Source organism: Phalacrocorax aristotelis, unplaced genomic scaffold (genome assembly GCF_949628215.1).
Source record: "Phalacrocorax aristotelis unplaced genomic scaffold, bGulAri2.1 scaffold_84, whole genome shotgun sequence".
Lineage (NCBI taxonomy): Eukaryota > Metazoa > Chordata > Aves > Suliformes > Phalacrocoracidae > Phalacrocorax > Phalacrocorax aristotelis.
The window spans coordinates 70,459-79,820 of record NW_027441219.1 but is presented as its reverse complement, the minus strand read 5'-3'; positions in this window follow the sequence as shown (position 1 = coordinate 79,820).

The window sequence follows — 9,362 nt, the reverse complement described above, 5'->3', positions numbered from 1 at the left end:
CTTCTGTCCTTTCTCCATCTTGCTGTCTCTGGCTTCCCCGTGACCCTCTTTTAGAATTGTTTCTCTCTTCTCTCTGTACGCATTGCGATTCCTTTTGCTCTCCATCTCCCTTTGTTTTGGTGTTTTTTTTGTTGTTTTTCTGGCTCCCTGTCCCTAATTGTTAATTCTCTGCCTTCTCATGCTCTGTACCACGTAGCCCCATGGTTTGTTTTGTGGTGTTCCCTCCCCGGCCCCTTCCCTCCGTCGTTGGCCGTCTCGGCTCCCTGTCCCCGTGGCTTCATTCTTCCCTTTCTGCCCTGTTCTTGTCGCTTATCTTGTCTGTCTCCATCTCGCTCGGTCCAGCTTCCTGCCCCTGTTCTTCTTTCCTCCCTCGCTGTCGTGCTGCCTGCCCCAGGTTCTTTGTGCGTCTCCAGCCTGCTCCTCATCCTTCTTTGTTGGTCTGTGTCCTGCTCTTCCCCTCTCTCTGCTGCTTTTATCTCCACCTCCGTCAGGCTCCCTGTCCTCCTCTGGCCGTCCTGTTCCCTGCCTCGTGCCTTCTCACTACACGCACACACGCCCCCCCCGCCCCCGTCCAGCCGGATGCTGCTCTTCTCTCCTCCTACTGTCCTGTGCCCTGCTCCTCACCTTTGGTGGCCTCCCCCTCTGCCCAGCAGCCCGTCGCTCCAGGAGCCAGGCGACGGACGGTCCGTTCCCTGCCAAACCGGGACAAGCGCGTGCCGTGGCTTAGCCTCAGCTGGCAACTCTGCACCAGGGAGCTGCTTGCTCGCTCCACCCTCAGTGGGCTGGGGGAGAGAGCTGGAAGGGTAAAAGTGAGAAAAATCATGGGTTGAGATCAAGACGGTTTAATAGGTAAAGCAAAAGCTGTGCGTGGAAGCAAAGCAAGGAATTAATTCGCTCCTCCTTTTCGGCGGGCAGGTGTTGAGCTGTTTCTGGGAAAGCAGGGCTCTGTCATGTGTAACGGTTACTTAGGGAGAGAAATGCCGTAGCCCCCAAGGACTCCCCCTTCTTCCCACAGTTGGAACCCGCAGTTCGGTACGGGCGTGTAGTGCACGAGCGAGCTAGGCTACGTGCCTAGGAAGCCTCATCTCGTAAGAGCTGTAAGACACCCCCGTGTTCTCTTCAGGTGGAGGTCGGCCTAGAGTCTGGAGCTGCAGAAGAGGCAGGGAGGAGAGGAGGGGAAAGAAGCATGTGAACGGCTAAATTGTGCCAGCAGCGCTGAGAGCGAGAGTCGCGGTGAGTCCTGGGCCACTGGGGCCCCGTTGCCTCTCTTGTACGTCCTGGGCCCTCCCTGTCTCTCCCCCGGCCCCCTCTCTTTCCTTACCTGCTGCAAAATTATTTTTTTTTTGCGCCCCCCCCGCACCTTCTTTCTCCGTCTCGCTCTGAGTGGCTCCCTGCCTCCCCGTCTTTTCAGTCCTCCCTCTCTCTGTCCTGTAGCCTGTGGCTACTTGTTCTTTCTCCGCCTCTCTCTGCCTGGCTCTGGCTCCGTTTTTATTTTTTTACTCCTCCTGCTCTGTCCTGTAGCCTGTCGGTATTTTTGTCTTTCTCTGGCTCTCTCGGTCTGACTCCCTGTGTTACCGAAAAACGCGGTAAAATCGGAAACAACTCCTCAAGACCAATTTAGTATTAAAGAGCAGGCATTCTTTATTCACGGCGCCGGATGCACGGGGGATCGCTCCTCCTGGCGTGCGTACCTCACGCACCTTTCCCGTTCAATTTGTAGATCAAAATTTTACGTATTCATACGTATTCATTATTGTCCTGTCTGCTGATCGGTACAAACTTGCTCGTTCCGTATGTAAATCGCTGCGCAGGCTCGGTGGTGGTCCGTGAGTCGGTGGTCGCGATCTCCCCCTGCCAGAATTGCCTTTTACCTTCTTGGCTGTTGATCTTGGCAGTCTTGGCTAGTTCTCTCAGTCCGCTCCACGAAACCGCGTTTTGTCGTCCTTTTCTGACAGAAGCACGTTGTCTGTTGTTCTGCTGACGTTAACGATCGCCTAGGGACTAAAATGCAGATCAACAGGTGCGCTGATTCGTACGCTCCATGTTCCCGTAATGGAACACCGTCTCTGGTTGGCTGATTTCATCGCTTTGGTTACACCTGTTCCTGTTGTTCAGTTTCTTCTTTTTTGGCTTTGTGTGATTCTCTCTGTGATTCTGTTTTTCTCTGCCTCGCTTTTCCCAGCTCCCCGTCCCTCACTTGGAATGCCCGTTGTCCTTCACCAGCTCACTCTCCCTTGGTTGCCATCCCCGTTTCTGAATTCCTCCTGCTTTGCCACGTAGCCCGTGACTTTTTTCTTAATCTCTCTCTGTCTGCCTCAACGCTCCCCCCGCGCTTTTTCATTCGTCTGCTCTGCTCTGCACCCTGCTACTGTTCTTGCCTTTCTGAGTTCTTCTCTGTCGAGCTCCCTTTCCCTATTTGTGGATTCCTGTTCTTCCTGCAGCCACCGCTGTTCCCTGTGACCTCCGTCTCTCTCTGTCCAGCTCCCTGTCCCTAGGTTTTAATCCCTGCCTCTGCCCGCTGTAGCCCGTCTAGGTTTTTCTCTCGGCCTCTCTCTCTGTCCGGCTCCCTCTCTCTGTGTTCTAATTCCACGTTCTCTGTCACGTAGACCCGTGCTATTTGTTTGTCCTCATCTCTCTCTGTCCAGCTCCTTGCTGCGACGTTTTATTTCTTCCCTCTCTGTCTGTCTTTGTAGCCCGTTGCCGTTGTTGGTTTTTTTTTTTTCCCCACTTGTTTCTTCATGTGTCTCTGTCTGCCTCCCAGTGCCTGATCTTTAATTCCTCCTTCCCTGTAGGCCGCTGTTCCTTTTTTCCATTCTACATTGTGTTCTCTTTGGTCTGCTGTTCTTATTCATCGATTCCCTCCTCGCTGCCCTGTGGCTTGTCCCCATTTATTGTTGCCTCTCTCTCCCTCTCTCTGGCTTCTTGCCCCTGTTTTTAAAATTCCTCCCTCTCTTCTCTCTTCCCTGTTGGCCGTGTGATCTTCAGCCTTTCTCCACCTCTTTCTGCCCAGCTCTCTGTGTCTATTCATTAATTCTTCCCTCTCTGCCCTGTAGCCTGTAGCTTCTGTCCTTTCTCCATCTTGCTGTCTCTGGCTTCCCCGTGACCCTCTTTTAGAATTGTTTCTCTCTTCTCTCTGTACGCATTGCGATTCCTTTTGCTCTCCATCTCCCTTTGTTTTGGTGTTTTTTTTGTTGTTTTTCTGGCTCCCTGTCCCTAATTGTTAATTCTCTGCCTTCTCATGCTCTGTACCACGTAGCCCCATGGTTTGTTTTGTGGTGTTCCCTCCCCGGCCCCTTCCCTCCGTCGTTGGCCGTCTCGGCTCCCTGTCCCCGTGGCTTCATTCTTCCCTTTCTGCCCTGTTCTTGTCGCTTATCTTGTCTGTCTCCATCTCGCTCGGTCCAGCTTCCTGCCCCTGTTCTTCTTTCCTCCCTCGCTGTCGTGCTGCCTGCCCCAGGTTCTTTGTGCGTCTCCAGCCTGCTCCTCATCCTTCTTTGTTGGTCTGTGTCCTGCTCTTCCCCTCTCTCTGCTGCTTTTATCTCCACCTCCGTCAGGCTCCCTGTCCTCCTCTGGCCGTCCTGTTCCCTGCCTCGTGCCTTCTCACTACACGCACACACGCCCCCCCCGCCCCCGTCCAGCCGGATGCTGCTCTTCTCTCCTCCTACTGTCCTGTGCCCTGCTCGTCACCTTTGGTGGCCTCCCCCTCTGCCCAGCAGCCCGTCGCTCCAGGAGCCAGGCGACGGACGGTCCGTTCCCTGCCAAACCGGGACAAGCGCGTGCCGTGGCTTAGCCTCAGCTGGCAACTCTGCACCAGGGAGCTGCTTGCTCGCTCCACCCTCAGTGGGCTGGGGGAGAGAGCTGGAAGGGTAAAAGTGAGAAAAATCATGGGTTGAGATCAAGACGGTTTAATAGGTAAAGCAAAAGCTGTGCGTGGAAGCAAAGCAAGGAATTAATTCGCTCCTCCTTTTCGGCGGGCAGGTGTTGAGCTGTTTCTGGGAAAGCAGGGCTCTGTCATGTGTAACGGTTAGTTAGGAAGAGAAATGCCGTAGCCCCCAAGGACTCCCCCTTCTTCCCACAGTTGGAACCCGCAGTTCGGTACGGGCGTGTAGTGCACGAGCGAGCTAGGCTACGTGCCTAGGAAGCCTCATCTCGTAAGAGCTGTAAGACACCCCCGTGTTCTCTTCAGGTGGAGGTCGGCCTAGAGTCTGGAGCTGCAGAAGAGGCAGGGAGGAGAGGAGGGGAAAGAAGCATGTGAACGGCTAAATTGTGCCAGCAGCGCTGAGAGCGAGAGTCGCGGTGAGTCCTGGGCCAGTGGGGCCCCGTTGCCTCTCTTGTACGTCCTGGGCCCTCCCTGTCTCTCCCCCGGCCCCCTCTCTTTCCTTACCTGCTGCAAAATTATTTTTTTTTTGCGCCCCCCCCCGCACCTTCTTTCTCCGTCTCGCTCTGAGTGGCTCCCTGCCTCCCCGTCTTTTCAGTCCTCCCTCTCTCTGTCCTGTAGCCTGTGGCTACTTGTTCTTTCTCCGCCTCTCTCTGCCTGGCTCTGGCTCCGTTTTTATTTTTTTACTCCTCCTGCTCTGTCCTGTAGCCTGTCGGTATTTTTGTCTTTCTCTGGCTCTCTCGGTCTGACTCCCTGTGTTACCGAAAAACGCGGTAAAATCGGAAACAACTCCTCAAGACCAATTTAGTATTAAAGAGCAGGCATTCTTTATTCACGGCGCCGGATGCACGGGGGATCGCTCCTCCTGGCGTGCGTACCTCACGCACCTTTCCCGTTCAATTTGTAGATCAAAATTTTACGTATTCATACGTATTCATTATTGTCCTGTCTGCTGATCGGTACAAACTTGCTCGTTCCGTATGTAAATCGCTGCGCAGGCTCGGTGGTGGTCCGTGAGTCGGTGGTCGCGATCTCCCCCTGCCAGAATTGCCTTTTACCTTCTTGGCTGTTAATCTTGGCAGTCTTGGCTAGTTCTCTCAGTCCGCTCCACGAAACCGCGTTTTGTCGTCCTTTTCTGACAGAAGCACGTTGTCTGTTGTTCTGCTGACGTTAACGATCGCCTAGGGACTAAAATGCAGATCGACAGGTGCGCTGATTCGTACGCTCCATGTTCCCGTAATGGAACACCGTCTCTGGTTGGCTGATTTCATCGCTTTGGTTACACCTGTTCCTGTTGTTCAGTTTCTTCTTTTTTGGCTTTGTGTGATTCTCTCTGTGATTCTGTTTTTCTCTGCCTCGCTTTTCCCAGCTCCCCGTCCCTCACTTGGAATGCCCGTTGTCCTTCACCAGCTCACTCTCCCTTGGTTGCCATCCCCGTTTCTGAATTCCTCCTGCTTTGCCACGTAGCCCGTGACTTTTTTCTTAATCTCTCTCTGTCTGCCTCAACGCTCCCCCCGCGCTTTTTCATTCGTCTGCTCTGCTCTGCACCCTGCTACTGTTCTTGCCTTTCTGAGTTCTTCTCTGTCGAGCTCCCTTTCCCTATTTGTGAATTCCTGTTCTTCCTGCACCCGCCGCTGTTCCCTGTGACCTCCGTCTCTCTCTGTCCAGCTCCCTGTCCCTAGGTTTTAATCCCTGCCTCTGCCCGCTGTAGCCCGTCTAGGTTTTTCTCTCGGCCTCTCTCTCTGTCCGGCTCCCTCTCTCTGTGTTCTAATTCCACGTTCTCTGTCACGTAGACCCGTGCTATTTGTTTGTCCTCATCTCTCTCTGTCCAGCTCCTTGCTGCGACGTTTTATTTCTTCCCTCTCTGTCTGTCTTTGTAGCCCGTTGCCGTTGTTGTTTTTTTTTTTTTTTTCCCACTTGTTTCTTCATGTGTCTCTGTCTGCCTCCCAGTGCCTGATCTTTAATTCCTCCTTCCCTGTAGGCCGCTGTTCCTTTTTTCCATTCTACATTGTGTTCTCTTTGGTCTGCTGTTCTTATTCATCGATTCCCTCCTCGCTGCCCTGTGGCTTGTCCCCATTTATTGTTGCCTCTCTCTCCCTCTCTCTGGCTTCTTGCCCCTGTTTTTAAAATTCCTCCCTCTCTTCTCTCTTCCCTGTTGGCCGTGTGATCTTCAGCCTTTCTCCACCTCTTTCTGCCCAGCTCTCTGCGTCTATTCATTAATTCTTCCCTCTCTGCCCTGTAGCCTGTAGCTTCTGTCCTTTCTCCATCTTGCTGTCTCTGGCTTCCCCGTGACCCTCTTTTAGAATTGTTTCTCTCTTCTCTCTGTACGCATTGCGATTCCTTTTGCTCTCCATCTCCCTTTGTTTTGGTGTTTTTTTTGTTGTTTTTCTGGCTCCCTGTCCCTAATTGTTAATTCTCTGCCTTCTCATGCTCTGTACCACGTAGCCCCATGGTTTGTTTTGTGGTGTTCCCTCCCCGGCCCCTTCCCTCCGTCGTTGGCCGTCTCGGCTCCCTGTCCCCGTGGCTTCATTCTTCCCTTTCTGCCCTGTTCTTGTCGCTTATCTTGTCTGTCTCCATCTCGCTCGGTCCAGCTTCCTGCCCCTGTTCTTCTTTCCTCCCTCGCTGTCGTGCTGCCTGCCCCAGGTTCTTTGTGCGTCTCCAGCCTGCTCCTCATCCTTCTTTGTTGGTCTGTGTCCTGCTCTTCCCCTCTCTCTGCTGCTTTTATCTCCACCTCCGTCAGGCTCCCTGTCCTCCTCTGGCCGTCCTGTTCCCTGCCTCGTGCCTTCTCACTACACGCACACACGCCCCCCCCGCCCCCGTCCAGCCGGATGCTGCTCTTCTCTCCTCCTACTGTCCTGTGCCCTGCTCGTCACCTTTGGTGGCCTCCCCCTCTGCCCAGCAGCCCGTCGCTCCAGGAGCCAGGCGACGGACGGTCCGTTCCCTGCCAAACCGGGACAAGCGCGTGCCGTGGCTTAGCCTCAGCTGGCAACTCTGCACCAGGGAGCTGCTTGCTCGCTCCACCCTCAGTGGGCTGGGGGAGAGAGCTGGAAGGGTAAAAGTGAGAAAAATCATGGGTTGAGATCAAGACGGTTTAATAGGTAAAGCAAAAGCTGTGCGTGGAAGCAAAGCAAGGAATTAATTCGCTCCTCCTTTTCGGCGGGCAGGTGTTGAGCTGTTTCTGGGAAAGCAGGGCTCTGTCATGTGTAACGGTTAGTTAGGAAGAGAAATGCCGTAGCCCCCAAGGACTCCCCCTTCTTCCCACAGTTGGAACCCGCAGTTCGGTACGGGCGTGTAGTGCACGAGCGAGCTAGGCTACGTGCCTAGGAAGCCTCATCTCGTAAGAGCTGTAAGACACCCCCGTGTTCTCTTCAGGTGGAGGTCGGCCTAGAGTCTGGAGCTGCAGAAGAGGCAGGGAGGAGAGGAGGGGAAAGAAGCATGTGAACGGCTAAATTGTGCCAGCAGCGCTGAGAGCGAGAGTCGCGGTGAGTCCTGGGCCAGTGGGGCCCCGTTGCCTCTCTTGTACGTCCTGGGCCCTCCCTGTCTCTCCCCCGGCCCCCTCTCTTTCCTTACCTGCTGCAAAATTATTTTTTTTTTGCGCCCCCCCCGCACCTTCTTTCTCCGTCTCGCTCTGAGTGGCTCCCTGCCTCCCCGTCTTTTCAGTCCTCCCTCTCTCTGTCCTGTAGCCTGTGGCTACTTGTTCTTTCTCCGCCTCTCTCTGCCTGGCTCTGGCTCCGTTTTTATTTTTTTACTCCTCCTGCTCTGTCCTGTAGCCTGTCGGTATTTTTGTCTTTCTCTGGCTCTCTCGGTCTGACTCCCTGTGTTACCGAAAAACGCGGTAAAATCGGAAACAACTCCTCAAGACCAATTTAGTATTAAAGAGCAGGCATTCTTTATTCACGGCGCCGGATGCACGGGGGATCGCTCCTCCTGGCGTGCGTACCTCACGCACCTTTCCCGTTCAATTTGTAGATCAAAATTTTACGTATTCATACGTATTCATTATTGTCCTGTCTGCTGATCGGTACAAACTTGCTCGTTCCGTATGTAAATCGCTGCGCAGGCTCGGTGGTGGTCCGTGAGTCGGTGGTCGCGATCTCCCCCTGCCAGAATTGCCTTTTACCTTCTTGGCTGTTAATCTTGGCAGTCTTGGCTAGTTCTCTCAGTCCGCTCCACGAAACCGCGTTTTGTCGTCCTTTTCTGACAGAAGCACGTTGTCTGTTGTTCTGCTGACGTTAACGATCGCCTAGGGACTAAAATGCAGATCGACAGGTGCGCTGATTCGTACGCTCCATGTTCCCGTAATGGAACACCGTCTCTGGTTGGCTGATTTCATCGCTTTGGTTACACCTGTTCCTGTTGTTCAGTTTCTTCTTTTTTGGCTTTGTGTGATTCTCTCTGTGATTCTGTTTTTCTCTGCCTCGCTTTTCCCAGCTCCCCGTCCCTCACTTGGAATGCCCGTTGTCCTTCACCAGCTCACTCTCCCTTGGTTGCCATCCCCGTTTCTGAATTCCTCCTGCTTTGCCACGTAGCCCGTGACTTTTTTCTTAATCTCTCTCTGTCTGCCTCAACGCTCCCCCCGCGCTTTTTCATTCGTCTGCTCTGCTCTGCACCCTGCTACTGTTCTTGCCTTTCTGAGTTCTTCTCTGTCGAGCTCCCTTTCCCTATTTGTGGATTCCTGTTCTTCCTGCAGCCACCGCTGTTCCCTGTGACCTCCGTCTCTCTCTGTCCAGCTCCCTGTCCCTAGGTTTTAATCCCTGCCTCTGCCCGCTGTAGCCCGTCTAGGTTTTTCTCTCGGCCTCTCTCTCTGTCCGGCTCCCTCTCTCTGTGTTCTAATTCCACGTTCTCTGTCACGTAGACCCGTGCTATTTGTTTGTCCTCATCTCTCTCTGTCCAGCTCCTTGCTGCGACGTTTTATTTCTTCCCTCTCTGTCTGTCTTTGTAGCCCGTTGCCGTTGTTGTTTTTTTTTTTTTTTTTCCCACTTGTTTCTTCATGTGTCTCTGTCTGCCTCCCAGTGCCTGATCTTTAATTCCTCCTTCCCTGTAGGCCGCTGTTCCTTTTTTCCATTCTACATTGTGTTCTCTTTGGTCTGCTGTTCTTATTCATCGATTCCCTCCTCGCTGCCCTGTGGCTTGTCCCCATTTATTGTTGCCTCTCTCTCCCTCTCTCTGGCTTCTTGCCCCTGTTTTTAAAATTCCTCCCTCTCTTCTCTCTTCCCTGTTGGCCGTGTGATCTTCAGCCTTTCTCCACCTCTTTCTGCCCAGCTCTCTGCGTCTATTCATTAATTCTTCCCTCTCTGCCCTGTAGCCTGTAGCTTCTGTCCTTTCTCCATCTTGCTGTCTCTGGCTTCCCCGTGACCCTCTTTTAGAATTGTTTCTCTCTTCTCTCTGTACGCATTGCGATTCCTTTTGCTCTCCATCTCCCTTTGTTTTGGTGTTTTTTTTGTTGTTTTTCTGGCTCCCTGTCCCTAATTGTTAATTCTCTGCCTTC